Source organism: Heterodontus francisci, unplaced genomic scaffold (assembly GCF_036365525.1).
Source record: "Heterodontus francisci isolate sHetFra1 unplaced genomic scaffold, sHetFra1.hap1 HAP1_SCAFFOLD_124, whole genome shotgun sequence".
Lineage (NCBI taxonomy): Eukaryota > Metazoa > Chordata > Chondrichthyes > Heterodontiformes > Heterodontidae > Heterodontus > Heterodontus francisci.
In genome coordinates, this window is record NW_027140322.1 from 3657982 (window position 1) to 3675983 (window position 18002).

An 18002-nucleotide genomic window follows, 5' to 3' on the forward strand; every position below is an offset into this window, starting at 1 on the left:
GGTTCAATTCTGGCTACTACCTGTGTGGAGTTTGCAGGTTCTCCCTGTGTCTGCGTGGGTTTCCTCCGGGTGTTCCGGTTTCGTCCCACATGCCAAAGACTTGCAGGTTGATAGGTAAATTGGCCATTATTGCCATGCAATCCGTCTCATGCCATATCATCCCAAACATTCTAACATTCTCATATCATTACATGCCATTCCCCATCATACACCTTGTTCCCATGCCGTCCCCAACCACCGTCATATACTACCCATGCCATTCTCACCCCTTACCGCCCCACTCCAAACTACCATGATGTCCATCCTCAACTCACCCATGCCATCCTGTCTCCATCCTACCATGCCGTCTCCACTCCTCCCCCACAATGGCGTCGCACCTCTTTCTCCCATCATCATCAGGACCGCTGGTGGGAGGCCAGAATACAGTAACAGAGGCTGGGGAGCCACAAGAGTTGGGATCGAGTAACTGAGGCCGATCAGCAGGAAAAGGCGAAGACCAGTAAGTGAAACTGGGGAGCAATGAGAGATGGAGCACGCTATCTGAGTCCAGGAAGCAGTGAGAGTGGAAGCTGAGTAAACGAGGTTGTGTAGCAGATAAAGCTGGAGGCTGGTAACCAAAGCAAAGGAGCAGTGAGAGCCCAAGCCCATTAACCAAGGCCAGGGAGCAACGAGAGCCGGAGTCCTGTAACCGAGGCATGACAGCATTGAAGGTGCAGCCCAGTAACCGAGGCTGGGGAGCCTTGAGAGCCGGAGCCCAGCTTTCGAGGTAAGGGAGCGGTGAGAGCTGGCGACCAGTAACCGAGGCTGCACAACAGTGAGAGCTGGAGCCCAGTAACTGAGGCCGGGGTGGTTGGGGTGGGGGTGGGGGTGGGGGTGGGGGAATGTGAGAGCCAGAGCCCAGTAATTGAGGCCGGGGAGCTGTGAGAGCTGGAGCGTAGTACCAAGGTCCGAGCCAAGAAAGAGCTGAATCGCAGTAACAGGGACCAGGAACCAGCCAGAGCCCAGAACTCACGGGCGTGAGCAGTGATCGCTGGTATCCGGAGCCCAGTAACCGAGGCAAAGAACAGTCAGAGCTAGAACCAGGTTCCTGAGGCAAGGCAGCAGTGAAAGCCAGAGCCAGGTAACTGAGATGAGGGATCAGTGAGAGTCAGAGCCAGGTAATCGAGGCAAGGCAGTTGTGAGAGCTGAAGTCCGGAGCCATGTTATCGAGGCTTGTATAGCAGACACTTCATAGCAAATCAAGCCACTATCCAATCAGAAAAGTGCAGACAGATAGTAATGTGTTTTATTTTTACAGGTTTTATGTTTTTCATCAATACTTCTGCTAGGATACATTAGCTGACATCTCAGAAACTATCTAATAGACATAAATTGGGCTAACATACTTGTCCTCATTCAGTGATAATTGGATTAATTTTCAAAGGGGCCAAGACAGTAAAATATCCAAAGCCATCGCCATTCACTTGACCTCAGTTATATACCAAAACAACCAGTTACAGTAACGGAGGGAAGGATATGATAGAAAGTTAAGTAGAAACAGAAAATGCTGGAAATACTCAGTCGGTCCGGCAGCGTCTGTGGAGAGCGAAACAGTTAATGTTTTAGGTCAGTGATACATCGCCAGAACTGGCAGTGCTTTGAGATGTAATAGTTTTTCCTCCAGGCAGGGAATGGGAAAGATAAAATCATCAACATTAAGTTAAAAACAATTCAGATCATAAAATCTGATCTCATTATTGGACGGCGGCTGTTGCTGGTGAATCGGCATTTTCCCATGTACACATCCTCTACACCCATTCTTTGTTTCTTTACTTGTCCCATTGCCAATTTACATTATAGCATCATCCGTTTTGTCATTTAATCTCTCCTGTTTTCCACCCTATTACAGAGTTTTCCGCTCATACTTTCCTTCTCTCTTTCCTTTCCCTGCCTGGTTTACAATCTGTTCCCTCTCTAGGCACTCCCAGTTCTGACGGGGGGTGGGGTCACGGACCAGAAATATTAGTTATGTTTTCTCTCTCCACAGCTACTTCCAGACCTGCTGAAAATTTCCAGAATGTTATGATTTTATAACAGATTTCCAGGTTCTGAAGCACTTTGCTTTGTATAGAAAGTTAGTTATTGGAAAGACTGAGAGATTCCTTCACCTGTGACAGGCAGCACGGAATTCAGTTATTTCAGAACAATGATTGGAAATGAGTCCACTTGAAAATCACTGAAGCAAGTAATCTCTGTAATTGCTAAGTTAACTGTAAACAGATATTGTCCGAGAAATTGTACACCAGGTAATGAGTAAAAAGATGCGTTTGAAGAAGTTGGGGTGACATTTGTACATTGGTTACCAGATTCAGTGCTGCATATAATTTGTGGCAGGAATTTCCCGATGAAAAAAGGGTTTGAATTAAATACTTTTTTATAGTGCTGGAGCTACATAGCGGGTCTGGCAACATCTGTGGAGAAAGGAATTGAGTTAACGTTTCAGTTCTGCGACGTCATCAGAACTGGAAACGGTTATAAATGTTATCAACTTTGAGTAATTGGTGGTGGGGAAGGGGGAAAGAAGAGCAAAAGGGACGTCTTTGATAGAGTATAGGGCAGGAAAGATGAAATGAAAGAAATATCCTGCAACAGCAGGCAAAGGGATTGGTAAAAGATCAAGGCATGAGTCCAACATGAGTGTAAATGGCAGAATAATGAACAGCTCTGTCTGAAAGGAAAAACATGAAAAACAAGTTTAAGCCCAGCAGAATGCAAAACAAAATGGCAGTCAAGGTCGAAATCCGATTTTCTCCATTTGGTTTAAAGAAACGGCTGAAGGCACTGGGTACTGCAAAGGTTATGGGATAAGAGCAAAGTACTTCAGAAGCTGGAACACTAAAATGAGAACAGGAAGTACCAGGAATATTTAGCAGGTCTGGCAGAATCTGTGGAGGGAGAAACAGATTTAAAGCTTCAGGTCTGCGATCCTTCATCAGAACTGGCAAAATGAACAAGTGAGATGGGGAACGGGGGAAGTGGAGCAAGAAGGAAGCACTGTGATGGGACAGAGTGAGGAGAGATAAAATGGCAGATGCCATGCAACAGAATGCAAATTGAGTACTAAATAGTTGCAGTAAAAGAGAAAGCATGAGTCCAGAGAGAATGCAAAGGCAGAATATTGAATAGCTGTGCACGAAGGCAAAAACATGAAAAGTAATTTAGAGACTAGCACACGCTTAAGAAATGATATAGATAAATTAAATAAAAGTAATAAATAATCAAAAATAATTGGTCTCATGGTCTGAAATTATTGAACTCAATATTGAGTCCAGTAGACTGTAGATTGCCTAATGAAACAATAAGGCATTGTTCCTCGAGCTTGAGCTAATGTTCATTGGAACACTGCAGCAGGCCAAGGACATACATGTGGCTATGGGAACAAGATGGAGCATTAAAACGGGAAGCTACCGGAAGCTCAGGATCATGCTTGTCGACCGAGCGGAGGTATTCTGTAAAGTGGTTACCCAATCTGTGTTTGTCTCCCAATGTAGAGGAGACCGAACTATGAGCAGCGAATGCAGTATAGAAAATTAAAAAGAATACAAGTAAATCACTGCCTCACCCGACCAACCCTGTTTGTGGACCAAAATAAGCTGTGCCCTGAGCCAAGCTGTTCCAGTCCAGCTGCAACCCAGCAATGTAGAAAACTGCCCAAGTTGAGAGGAGGTGTTGCTGTAGTGGTATTGTCGTTTGATTAATAACCCAGAGGCCCCGAGTATTCCCCTGTGGACATGGGTTCGAATACCACCATGGCAGAAGATGAAATTTTAAATCCATGAATAAAAAAATCTGGGACTAAAAAGCTAATTTAATGATGGTCATGAAACCATTGTTAAAGGTCACAAAAAAGCAGTCTGGTTCACAATTGCCTTTTCGTGAAGGAAATCCACAGTTCTTACCTGATCTGGCCTACATTTGACTACAGACCCACATCAATGTGGTTGACTCTGAAAATTGTCTAGCAAACCACTCAGTTACACCTCTTCCACGAACATTCACTCCCTCCACCAGCGATGTACAGTGGCAACAGTGTGTACCATCTACAAGATGCAATGCACCAAGGCTAATCAGCCCATACTTTCCAAACATGTGACCTCTTCCACTTGAAAGTACATGGGCAGCAGATGCACGCCAATAGCCCTAGCTGCAATTTCCCCTCTAAACCACACACTATTCTGACTTCAACTATATGACCTTTCCTTCGCTGTCACTGCGGCAAAATCCCAGAACGCCATTCTTAATAGCACTGCGGGTCTACCAACACCACATGGACAGCAGCGTTTCAAGAAGGCAGCTCACCACCTGGGCAATTAGGGATAGGCAATAAATGCTGGCCTGGGCAGCGATGTCTATATCCCATGAAAGCAATAAAAACACTAAAAAGACGGACCTGCTGGCATCGACCTCGGCACTGGAAATGACTACAGCAAATCCAGCCTTGTTGATCCTTACTAACGTCTGGGAGATTCTGTCACAGGTGGGGGAGCTGTGCCACAGACTGGTCAAACAACAGCCTGACAAACTCATACTTTCTACATAATTCCTAACGGACCTTGTCCCAGACACGATTATCGCCATTCATGGCAGGGCAGACCCAAAAGAGGTGGTGGGCCTGTGGGAGGGAGTTGCACTGGGAGTCCTCCACATCGACTCCTGAGTCCATGAAGTCTCATGACACAGTCAAGGAACCTCCTGCTGATTACCACCTACTGCACCCGCTCCCCACCCTCGTTCTCAACTTATGAATCAGTAATCCTCCATGTTGAACACCACGATGAGGTAGCACTGAGGGTGGCAAGGGTGAAGAACGCACTCTAGGTGGAGGACTTCAATTCCCGGTAGCTCGGTAGCACCACGACTGGTCGAGTCCTACAGTCATAGCTGCTGGACTGGTTCTGCGGCAAGCGGAGAAGGAACCAACACGAGGGGGAAATATACTTGACATCATCCTCACCAATCTGCTTGCCGCAGATGCATCTGTCCATTGGTAGGAGTGACCACCGCAGAGCCCTTGTGGAAACGGAGTCCCACCTTCACATTGAAAATACCGTCCATCGTGTTGTGTGGCATTATCACCGTGTGAAGTGGGATGTCTTTCAAACAAATTTAGCAATGCAAAACTGGCATCCATAAGGCACTGTGGATCGTTATCAGCATCAAAATTGTACTCAAACACACTCTCTAACCTCATGTCCCGGCATATTCCCCACTCTACTGTTACCATCAAGCCAGGGTATCAACCCTGGTTCAATGAAGAGTGCAACAGGACATGCCAGGTGCAGCACCAAGCATACCTCAAAATGAGGTGCCAACCTGCTGAAGCTACAACACAGGACCACTTGCATGCCAAAGCAGCATAATCAGCATGGGCGAGACAGAGCTAAGTGATCCCACAACCAACGATTCAGATCGAAGCTCTGCAGTCATGAATGGTGGTGGATATTTCAATAAATAACTGGAGGAAGTAGATTCATAAATTTCCCGAACCTCAATGATGGGGTAGCGCAGCACATCAGTGTAAAATACCAGGTCGAGCTTCCGGAGTGTTGCTGGAACTGCATCCATCCAAGCAGGTCAAGAATATTCCATCACACTCCTGACTTGTGCCTTGTGGATGGTTGACAGGATTTGCGGAATCAGGACGTGAATTACTCACGACGGAATTCCTGGCCTCTGACTTGCTATTGTAGCCACGGTACTTATATGGCTACTCCAGTTCAGTTTTTGGTCAACGATCGCTGAAGCCCCCACTTTCAAAAGCATGGCGGTTACCATTGACCAGAAACTGAACTGGAGTAGCCATATGAATACCGTGGGTACAACAGCAGGTCAGAGGCCAGAAATCCTGTGGGGAGTAACTCACGTCCTGAATCCCCAAAGCATGTCCACCATCTTCAAGGCATAAGTCAGGAGTGTGATGGAATACTCTCCACTTGCTTGGATGGATGCAGCTCGAGCAACACTCCAGATGTTCGACAACATCCGGGACAAAGCAGCCCGCTTGGTTCGCACCCCGTCAACAAACATTCCCTCCCTCCACTACCGATGCACAGTGGCAGCAGTGTGTACAATCTGCAAGATGCACTGCAGCAATGCACCAAGGCTAATCAGGCACCGCCGTCCACACAGTCCACCTAGAAGGACACGAGCACCAGATTCGTGGAAACAGGCACCACCTTCAGGTTCCCCTCCAAGCCACACACCATCCTGACTTGGAACTATATCACTATTCCTTCATGGTTGCTGGGTCAAAAGCCTGGAACACCCTTCCAAATGGCACTGTGGGTGTTCCTACCCTATATGGACTGCAGCGGTTCAAGCAGACAGCTCACCACCACCTTCTCATGGGCTATTAGGCATGGGCAGTAAATGCCGCCTGGTCATTGACGCCCACATCACATAAAACAAATAAAAAAGTATGTCCTGTACATAAAACGCAGGATAAATCCAACCCGGCGAATTACCGCCCGATCAGTCAACTCCTGATTATCAGCAATGGAATGGCATAGGTCGTTGACAATGCTACAAAGCAGCACTTGATCAGCCGTAAACTGCTCACTGATGCTCAATTTGGCTTCTGCCAGTGCCATGCAGCTCCTGACCTCATTTAACCCTTGATAAAAAGATGGACTAAAGAGCTGAACTCCAGGAGTGAGGTGAGAGTGACTGACCATGACATAAAGCCAACATTTGACAGAGTATGGCATCAAGGAGCACTAGCAAAACTGAAGCCAGTGGAAATCAGGGGGGAAACTTTCCATTGGTTCGAGTTGTACATAGCACAAAGAAAGATGGTTGTGGTTGTTGGAGGTCAATCTTCTCAGTCCCAGGGCATCACTGCAGGAGTTGCTCAGAGTAGTGTCCTGGGCTAATGATCTCAGTTGCTTCATTAACCAACTTTCCTCCAGCATAATGTCAGAAGTGGGAATGTTCACTGATGATTGCACAATGTTCAACACCATTTGCGACTCCTCAGATACTGAAGCAACCCATGGCCACATACAACAAGTCTTGAAAAACGTCCAGCTTGGGCACATAAGTGGCAAGTAACATTCGCGCCACACAAGTGCCAGGCAATGACCATCTCAAACAAGAGAGAATCTAACCATCTCCCCTTGTCATTCAATGGCATTGCCATCGCTGAATCCCCCACCATCAACATCCTGGTTGTCACCATTGAACAGAAACTGAACTCGACCAGACAGATAAATGCTTCATCCACAAATGCAGGTCAGTGAACAAAGAACAAAGAACAAACAATGTACAGCACAGGAACAGGCCATTCGGCCCTCCAAGTCTGCGCCGATCTTCATGCCTGCCTAAACTAAAACTTTCTGCACTTCCGGGAACCGTATCCCTCTATTCCCTTCCTATTCATGAATTTGTCAAGATGCCTCTTAAATGTTGCTATCGTACCTGCTTCCACCACCTCCCCCAGCAGCAAATTCCAAGCAGTCACCACCTTCAGTGTAAAGAACTTGCCTCGCACATCCTCTCCAAACTTTGCCCCTATCACCTTAAACCTAAATCCCCTAGTAACTGACTCTTCCACCCTGGGAAAAAGCTTCTGACTATCCACTCTGTCCATACCGCTAATAACTTTGTAAACCTCTATCATGTCGTCCCTCCACCTCCGTCGTTCCAGTGAAAACAATCCGAGTTTATCCAAACTCTCCTCACAGCTAATGCCCTCCAGATCAGGCAACTTCCTGGTAAACCTCTTCTGTACCCTCTCCAAAGCCTCCACGTCCTTCTGGTAGTGTGGCGACCAGAAATACACGCAATATTCTAAGTGAGGTCGAATTAAAGTTCTGTACAGCTGCAGCATGACTTGCCAATTCTTATACTCTAAGCCCCGACTAATGAAGGCAAGCATGCAGTATCCCTGCTTGACTACCTTGTCCACCTGCGTTTCCACTTTCAGTGACCTGTAGACCTTTATGCCCAGGTTCACTGCCTCTCAATACTTCTGAGGGTTCTGCCATTTACTGTACACTTCCCACCTGCATTAGACCTTCCAAAATGCATTACCTCACATTTTTCCAGATTAAACTCCATCTGTTATTTCCCCGCCCAAGTCTCCAACCGATCTATATTTTGCTGTGTCTTCTGACAATTCTCAACACGATCCGTAACTCCACTAACCTTTCTGTCGTCCGCAACCTTACTAATCAGACAAGCTACATTTTCCTACAAATCATTTATATATACTACAAACAGCAAAGGTCCCAGCACTGATCCCTTTGGAACACCACTAGTCACATCCCTCCATTCAAAAAAGCACCATTACACTTCTACACTCTGTCTTCTATGACTGAGCCAGTTCTGCATCCATCTTGCCAGCTCCCGTCTGACCCTGAGTGACTTCACCTTTTGTACCAGTCTGCCATGAGGGACCTTGTCAAAGGCTTTACTGAAGTCCATATAGATAACATCCACTGCCCTTCCTTCATCAATCATCTTTGTCATTTCCTCAAAAAACTCAATCAAATTAGTGAGACATGACCTCCCCTTCACAAAACCATGCTGTCTCTAGCGAATACGTTAGTTTGTTTCCAAATGAGAGCAAATCCTGTCCCGAAGAAACTCTCTAATAATTTCCCGACCACTGACGTAAGGCTCACCGGCCTATAATTACCTGGATTATCCTTGCTACCCTTCGTAAATAAAGGAACAACATTGGCTATTCTCCAGTCCTCGAGGACCTCACCCAGGCTGGTAATTCTGTGGTGAGCACTTCACCAACTGTCTTCTCAATGCCTGTACACCATCTAGAAGGCTCAAGTCGGATGTGTGATGGAATACTCTCCTTTTGCCTGGAAGGGTGCATCTCCAACAACACTCAGGAGGCTCGATATCATCCAGAGTGGCACCCAATCCGCCACTTTCAACACTCACTTCCTCCACCACCAAGGCACCGTGGCAGCAGAGTGCACCAAATAGAAGAGGCGCCTTCGGCAGCACCTTCCAAACCCGTGAACATGGGAATGCCACCACCTGCAGCTTCCTCTCCAGGCCACACACCATCGTGCATTGTAACTATATCAACGTTCCTTCATTGTCGCTTTGTTATAATCCTGGAAGTCCCTTTCTAACAGCAATGTGGATGTACCTACCTGATGCGGACTGCAGTGGTTCAAGAAGGCCGCTCACCACCATCTTCTCAAGGGCCATTAGTGATGGGCAATACATGCTGGCCTGGCCAACGACGCCACCAGCACATGATCGAATAAAAACATAGTTGTTGAACTTAATATTGAGTCGTGAGGACTGTCGAATGCCTAAAAGGAAGATGAGGTGCTGTCCCTCGTGCTTCCGTTTACATTAAATCATTCTGATTGGACTGGCAAATAGACTAAAAGGAAGCATCGATTTCAGCTGGAATCAGCAATTGATCCAGAACTTGATAAAACATGGATTTATCGGATTGCATTAAACATGAGTAAGAAAGGGAGGCTTTGCATTGAAATAGCGCCTTTGACGACCACCGGACATCTCAAAGCGTTATACTGACAATGCAGCATTTTTGAAGTTCAGTCACTGTTCTCATCTGGGAAACGCAGCGCCCAGTATGCAGACAGCAAACTGCTAGAAACTGCCTAAATACCTGTTTTTCTGATGTTCACTGAGGGACACATATTGACCAGGAGACCAGGAATGGCTTCCAAGCTCTTATTTGAAATAGTGCCACGAATTCGTTTGTAACCACCTAAACAAGCCTTGGGTAGTGTCTCTTCTGAAAGCTGGCACGTCCAACAGTGCAGCTCTCCCTCAGTATTACACTGTCATTTTGTGCTCAAACCCGAGATTGGGACTTGAAGATAGAATATTGTGATTCAAGTTAGTAACTGGTTGCTAATAAATCAGCACTACACTAAATATTGATGACGGCAGTAACAGAATTCAGGAGATCTTTTCCCAACATTTTAGTGAATAGCTGTTTTTGGAACTAGAGAGAGGTATTCAGTGGTATTCCTCAGGGTTCAGTACTATGACCACTGCTGTTTATGATATACATGAATGACTTCGGGGTACAAAGCACAATATCGAAATTTGTAGAAGATGTAAAGTGTGGAGGTCGAGAGAAAAGTGAGGAAGATAGTAATGGAATTCTAAAGGGAATAGCAGAGCAGTGGCGTGGGCGGACACAGGGACACCAATATGTATTTGCAACACGCCATTACTGTAAGAAGACTTGCCAAGGTGTGTGACAGAAGCATTAGAAAACCAAGTAAGACACTGAGCTGTCATGATGTACATTAGGATATATTAAGCTATTTGGCCAAAATCATGTACAAAACGGTACGCTTTAATGGGTGTGGTAAACGAGAAAAGCGCGGGAGAGGGGAGGTGAGATTTGGGCAGGGAATTCCAGAGCTTAGGGCTGAGACAACTTATGGTAAATCCGCCAATGGTGAAGCGATTACAATTAGGGATGCATGAGGAGCCAGTTCTGCATGAGCACACATATCGAGGATGGTTGTGGAGCTGGAGGATATGACAGATATATAGAGAGGCGAGACCATGAGGGGGTTTGAAAACAAGGAAAATAATTTTCAAATCAAGACTTTTGTTAACTGGGAGCCAGCGTTGGTCAGCGAGCACAGTGGTGCCAGGTGAACGGGACATGGTGCAGCTTAAAACATGACCAGCAGCGCTTTGGATGATTTCATGTTTATTGAGGGTAGTATGTGGGAGAGCAGCCAGGAGTGCATTGTAATAGCCCAGTCTGGAGGGTTTCATCAGATCAAATGTGGCAGAGGGAATTTCAAGTACTGTTAAGGAGTTGGAACTGGGCGATCTTATTAAAAGTGTTTGATGAAGCAACACATAAAATTCTTGCTACCAAAATTGGAAATCATGGGATTATAGGATCAATGGCTTCATGGCTCGGATTTTGGCTGAACAACAGATAGCAGAGAGCAGTGGAGAAAGCTTGTTTTTCAGACTGGAGTGAAGTATGCAGTGGGGTTGGGACCACTGCTGTTTTGATGTATGTTAATGTCATGGGCATTTGTACACAGGTGAATAATATCGAAGTTTTCATGTGGCACGAAAATGGTAAATGTTAATCAACAGTGTGAAGGACAGTAACCTATTTCAGGAAGACAGAGACTGACTGGTGAGATGCGCAGCCACCTGGCAAATGCAATTTAACACTGAAATGTGATGAGATACCTGCTCTTAAGACATGTGAGGAAACGGCATTTAAACTGAACAGTTCAATTTTCATGCGGATGCAGGATTAAAGGGACCTGAGTTATCCGTACCGAGAAATTTGAAAGTTGCAGGACAAGTTGAGAAGTCTTTCAAAAACATAGCCTCCTCGGCTTTACAAATAGAGGCACAGAGTAACAAAAATCATAATATTTCTTTTATCCATCATTTGTTAGTTCCCAGCTCGAGCATTGGGTCCACTTCTGAGCATTACACTTTGGCAAGGATTTCAAGGACTTAGTGGAGAAGTGGAGGTAGTACCAGAGATCAGAACCTACAGTTGCATGGAGAGATTGAAAAAGCTGGGATTGTTGTTTCGCGAGCAGTGAAGGGTAAGGGGAGATTTAATATAGAAGTTCAAGAAGATTTTGATCGGGTAATTAAGGCAAAACGTTTTCTCGTGTCAGAAAGTTCAGTATTAAGAAAACATAGATTTCAGGTAATTACCAAAGAACCAGTGCGGAAATGAGGAAAATTCTCTTACATAATGAGCTGTTGGCATCTGGAATTTCCTGCCTGCAAACATGCTGCTAGTAGATCCAAAAATATATATTTCCAAAGGAAATTTAGCAAATACATCAAAATGAAAAGAGAAAACATATCAATGCCATAGTCTGGGGAAAGTGGAGGTGAGGTGAATAATTAGATAATGTTTTTCAAAGAGCCAGAATGGCTACAACAGGCAGAATATCCTACTTTTGTGTTGCATAAATCTAAATGACCAGTTTCTTGTTGCATCGGAGGCACCACGCATAATGCTCCTTGGTTAGGTGTAGGTATAAAAAGCGGCCCTGGAAACTCTGGAAAACATCTCCTTTTGCAACTTTTAAATTTCTCTGCAGCCTCTAATGAATTGATTGGTAATGTTGCAGACCCAGAGGTACTGCAATTACAGTCCTCAATCTTTGACTGGAGTAGGGTCACTAAATCCTATGGCCTCCCTGAATGTCTGCAGCAGCTCACAAAACAACCTCAAGAAAACCATCCACAGCACCTCCACTAACTGTGCAATAGCAGGCATAAGTCAAAAGCCTGCATGTTGGATACCTGGGACTTTTAAATAACACTGGAGGGGGTTTCTCGTGCTACTGAACGCATGTTCAACTGTGGGTGACTAACACGGGAGTACAGTGGACATGAACTAGAGTCCTGAAAAACATGGGGAACTGTGCATGACACGCTGGACGTGTACAACTGTACAAGAGAGATATTTTATGGATCCAGGTTTCCGTAGCATCGGTGCCAGGGAAGGATACAGAAGAAAATAAATTCATTCTAAAAGGCGAATTAGAAAAAGTCTTGAAGGCAACGGATTTGCAGGAATGTGAAAAAATAAACAAGGGAAAGGGACTAATTGTTGCGATGAGGCCATGGAGGGATTTAAACACAAGAAATATAATATTAAAATTAAGGTCTGCCAGACCGGAGCTAATGTAGGTCAGAGAGCACAGGGATGATGTGTGATCGGGACTTGGTGAACCTTAGGATACAGGCAGAAGCAGTTTGGATGAGTTGACGTTTGGAAAGCTATGTAACTTGGATGATGGCCAGGATAGCAATGGGATAGTCAAGTGTGGAGTTAGCAAAGGCACAGATGAGGGGTTAATGTAGCAGATGGGCTGAGACAGAGGTGGAGCTGGGCAATATTCGAGATGTTGGTAGTTGGCAGCGTTGGTGATGGAGAGCATAAGGGGTCGGAACTCAGCTCCGGGTTGAATAGAACACAGGGGTTGTTGACAGTCTGTTGCATGTTCAGTCATTGGCAAGGGAGGGAGATGCAGTTCGTGGATAGGGAACAGAGTTTGTGAAAAAGATCGGTGAAATCTAAAATTTCAAGTGCACTATTTCAGTGAAACCGCATTTGCACATCTAACGTCTGGAAATAGAGACTTACCAGGGGCAGCAACAGCAGCAAAGATGAGAAAGTAAATTACAACAACTGTATTTCAATGAAAAATAGTTTGCATATCTGATAGCTAGAAAGAGAGACTTACTAGGGGCAGCAACATCAGCAAGGAGCGAGGGGTAAATGAAAAGAACAGTAGTGCAGTTAAACATGACTATGGAATTAATAGCTGGATATAGCATCTTACCAGGTACACCAACAATAGCGAGCATGGGTAGTAAATGTATTGAATAATCAGAAGTGCAAAATAGATCCGCCATTTTAATGGTAGCCCATTATAATTCGCAGAAAGATGATCAAAATCCCAGGATAAACTCCGGTCCATTGTTGTAACATTCCCATCTACTGTTCTCATATTCTGGCCCATTGTTGTAATTGTCCAGTTTATTTTTTCAGATATTCACGCATTGTTGTATCATTGCAATCTATTGCTCTCAGATTCCGATCTATCCTCTCCCTCTCTCTGGAGCCGCTGATCGCTTTTAGTACTGGAGGTGAAAGTATGGAATCGCACATTGAAACGAGTCCCTTATTAATAGAAGAGAGAAACCCTCCAGTGATACAATTAGAGTCCATATAGACTGACATTAAGTACGGTCACTGAACAAACAGATTCAGTTAACTCCTCTCAATCCAATACGTTTCGTGCCACAATTAAGTATAACATTTAGCAGGCCCAAAAGGGATATATGAGGGCTGACTATGGAAGGAATTGTGGGAAAAAGCAGAGGAACGGGCCAGAATCTTCCAATCCTCCCTGTGTATAGGACTGGCGACAGAGGACTGGAGATTTACAAATGTTACACTCTGTTTAACAAAAGGAGAGGTAGTGCAATGTCCTCGGGTTTCATAAGTTAGAAATCATCAGGCATTAGTCTTTAGAACTGCTGGAGCTCTTTGTTTGTATCACTCAGCTTCCATGCTGCTTGGGAAAACTGCCTTTAGGGTGATGCAGTGTTACATGTCACATGCTCCAGTGTAGCAGTGAATGTGGCTGCCTGGAACACCCTAACACATAAAAATAAGTTCCTATCTCGTTGGTTTTTAACTCTTTACAAACAACATAAAACATCAGTCTTTCTTTAAAATAATGACACCTCCAAATGAGTATTCCTGTTGCACTCACTAACTTTTTTTTCGGAACTAAAAAAAATTAACAGTAGACTATCAGAAATAACCCAAACCACTTTTGGAAACTTATTTAAGGCTTCTTTTCTTTGCTAAACATTTTATTCACGGTAGCACCGAGCTGGAAATATTTTGAACGTCCATCTTGTAGATTTGGTATTTGGCACTTTCCGTGGTGAATTCACACGCTGTGCAGGTGATGTTGTGTGAGATGGTCCTGATCTTGTAGTAGCCGTACTTGCTGTTGCTAATGTTGTGCCACTTTCTGGTGACGTTGTTTGTGTTATCCCATTGGTTCGTGATGTTTCCGGTGTTGCTGATAACATTTTTCTGTTTTTTCCAGCTTAGTTCTAGGTCGAATATGGACTCTGTTTCTTCTCATTAGTGCCTCACTGGTGCAGGACCTTGGATTATGAGCTCCAATAACAGCTTTCTCTATCTTCCAGGATTTTATGATTGGATACTGTACGTATACAGTTTGTCCTTGCAACAGCTCAGGTAGGGATTTAGCATGCATGATATATCGTTGACATCTTCTGCCTGTGCTTCAGTGAGTTGTTGTTTCACTTCCCCCTGGGTACTTGAAGGATGTATCTTTCATGGCAGAGTTCTCTTATACATTCTTCTATGCAACAGCTCTGCAGGCAGTTTCATGTCAGCCTTGAGAGGTGTGGATCGAAGTCACAATAAGTCAAAGTTTGGGTCTTCCTTCATCTCTCCGATTTTTTCTAAGGTCTCTTTTCACCGCGTGCTCATCTCTTTATTGATACCCGTGTCCCTGTGGCAAGTGAGGTGAAGCTGTTAAGCAAAGTCATTGAATTCGCTGGAGGTGGGTTGGGTGCCATCATCATATTAATTTTCAGGAATACCTTGCTGAAGAAACTAACCTCCTACTGCTGGAATGCTTGGCGTAGCTCTCAACTCTTTTACCTTCTGGACAAAAAGGGAACATTGTATTGTAGTCTGCGACTATGACGTATCATTGTTGATTTTTTCTGAATAATTTGGCTTCCACAGTATGCCATGTCCTGCGTGGTACTTGTGAAGCTGTCATCTCCTCTTTCTGTAGTGTGTTTCTGTAATTCTGGCATACATTGCAGGTAGACAATTTATTTCCATACCTTTGTATGTGCCTATCCAGATATGGCTCTCAGCTTACACTTCCCATTCCCACTTGGCCTTTATGTATCTTCTGAAGAAGTTCTTCCTGCATTGTTTTGGGTTTGATCATTCTGGATCCGGCTAGCAGAATACCGTCTTCTCGTGAGATGTCATCTCTGATAGACCAGTACTGCCGTTTTGTTGGCTCTGTTTGATGTATCTTATGAGGCCTTCCCTGGATCACTTGCTGAGAGGGCAACTGTAACTGCGTTTTTGCTGCTGGTATTACGTTCGCTAGGTGATGAACCTTTATATCCAAATCGTTTATATTGTGTTTCTCCTGTGGCAATAACCGAGATACCGTGCCTGACTGTACCATTTTTCTTCCTGGCTTTAATTTCAGAGTGAAATCCTAACTGCAAAGCCACAAGCCTAACCGCTGCAGCTTTGCTGGTGATTTACCTGGATTGATATTGTTGATCTGCTCCGGTGGACGATGATCACTCTCCACTATGAAGTGTCTTCCATAGAGATATGTGTGGAACTTCTCACACCCATACACAACTGCCAAAATCTCTTTTTCTGTGTTGGCATATCTTGCTTCAGCTGATGCCAGAGCTTTCGATGCAAATGCTATCGGATTTTCTTCTTGTACCAGGGCCACTCCCAGTCCTTTCATTGAAGCAACTACTTGCAGATTGGCAGGTTTCTTTCTGTCGTAGTATAGGAGACCTGTCTCCTAACATACTACCTTTTTTGATTTTGTTAACACTCCTGGCATGTGACTCTGACCACGGGTCCTCTCCATCTTCTTTCATCAGATCCTGCTGGCTTGCGGTGCCTTCTGACATGTGTGACATTTAGGAGTTAATGCATTGGATCAAGCGAAGGAAACTTCACAATTCTCCGTTGTGTCTTGGGGCTTCCATTCCGGAGTTAGTAAAGATTCTTTAAGTACTTGTCTTAACTCCATCAGATGTGTACACCATTCAGAAGAATTGGAATCTGGGCACCTTCACAATGCATCTGCCTGCAATTCGCTTGATCCCAGCTTACCTGGTTGTCTCCATGGCTTCATGTAGATGGCTGTCATGATCTTATCATCTGCACCATATATCTGTATATCATCAGCCAGGCCAGCTGTTCCTTTACATACTCAGTATTCCTTATCAACTTGCTGCTGGAACCCATCCTGGCTCACGTCAATTCCAAAACGAAGACGAAGGCATTTGTGCAATCCAAAGGGTGTATAAGTTTATTTTGGGTTTTGGGACCAGAATCTGTCCAATAGGACAGTTGGATGAGCCGTGTACTGGCAAATCAAATCGGAGTTTATTAAATAAGTAAAAGTACGCTTATCAGCAGGCAGTAGACATTCAGCGATCATTCAGTTCTTGCTTCCCGAAGCTGCTGAGCACAACTGATGTCGTCTTCAACATGTTTGTTCTTTATTCTCTCATGATAACTGCGCATCGTTCCTTATTTTCAGCCCTTTTTATGCGTTATTGCTTGTACTTCTTTAACCATATTCGTCTGCATTTTGCCATTCTCGTATGATTGCCTAATTCTAACGTTACTGTTGTCCCATTGTCCTTTCCTGGGCTGTCTTAATTGACATACACACACCGTACAGTTGTTTCCTTTGATTCGATCACGTTGTGCCTATATTATCACATACTAGACATTTATCCTCTTGTGGAACCTATCTGTTCCACATAAATCTTAGCATAGCCTCCCAAATGTCGCTCCCTGTGCCGTCAGCATCATGATTTGGTACTTGTGGTTTCAATCAGCCAAGTTCTGCAAACTTTCTGATTTCAGCATTATCATCTCGCTCCCCGATGCCTGCCCAAATGTCGGGCTAGTACTTTAACACTATCAGGCGTGGCTTAATATCCCATCTTGCATTCAACTTAGCATACATAGCCTTTCTTAGAGCACATAATATTGCGGGTAAAATCCAGACAATCAATTGATTATAATCCATTACAATTCATTCGGACAAATCATTCCTTCGCTGACGTAATCATAATCTTCTTTAAAAGAACATATCACGATTTTTAAACACATCAATCTCTGGACCTAACAGGAGTTTATAGTATTATCAACAGCGAAGATTCCTCATAAAGCTTCACGTTCCTGAAGGCATTTCTGGCATCAATCGTTCGGAAAGATTGTTTCCCTGCCAGTGAAGGTAGAATCTCTTCCTGTGCTGGAATATGGTCGCGAATACTCTTTATTGCTTGATTATGATCTTTGGGATCCATGCCAGTTCTGGCTGTCTATTTGGCTTCTTTCTCACCATGCTGGAATTTACCCAGTCTGCAGGCTCTCTGACTCTGGTGATCACCTTTTTTCCTTCCATCTCCTGAACTCCCTTGCAAGTTTATCTTTTAGCTCTATTGGTACTCTATGTGGGGGCTGAATCACTCGCTTACATAGAAACATAGAAACATCGAAAATAGAAGCTGGAGTAGGCCATTTGGCCCTTTAGGCCTGCTCTGCCATTCAAAAAGGAACATGGCAGATCATCTAATTCATTACCTTGTTCCCACTTTCTCCCAATATCCCTTGATCCCTTTGGCAGTTAGAACTGTATCTATCTCCATAT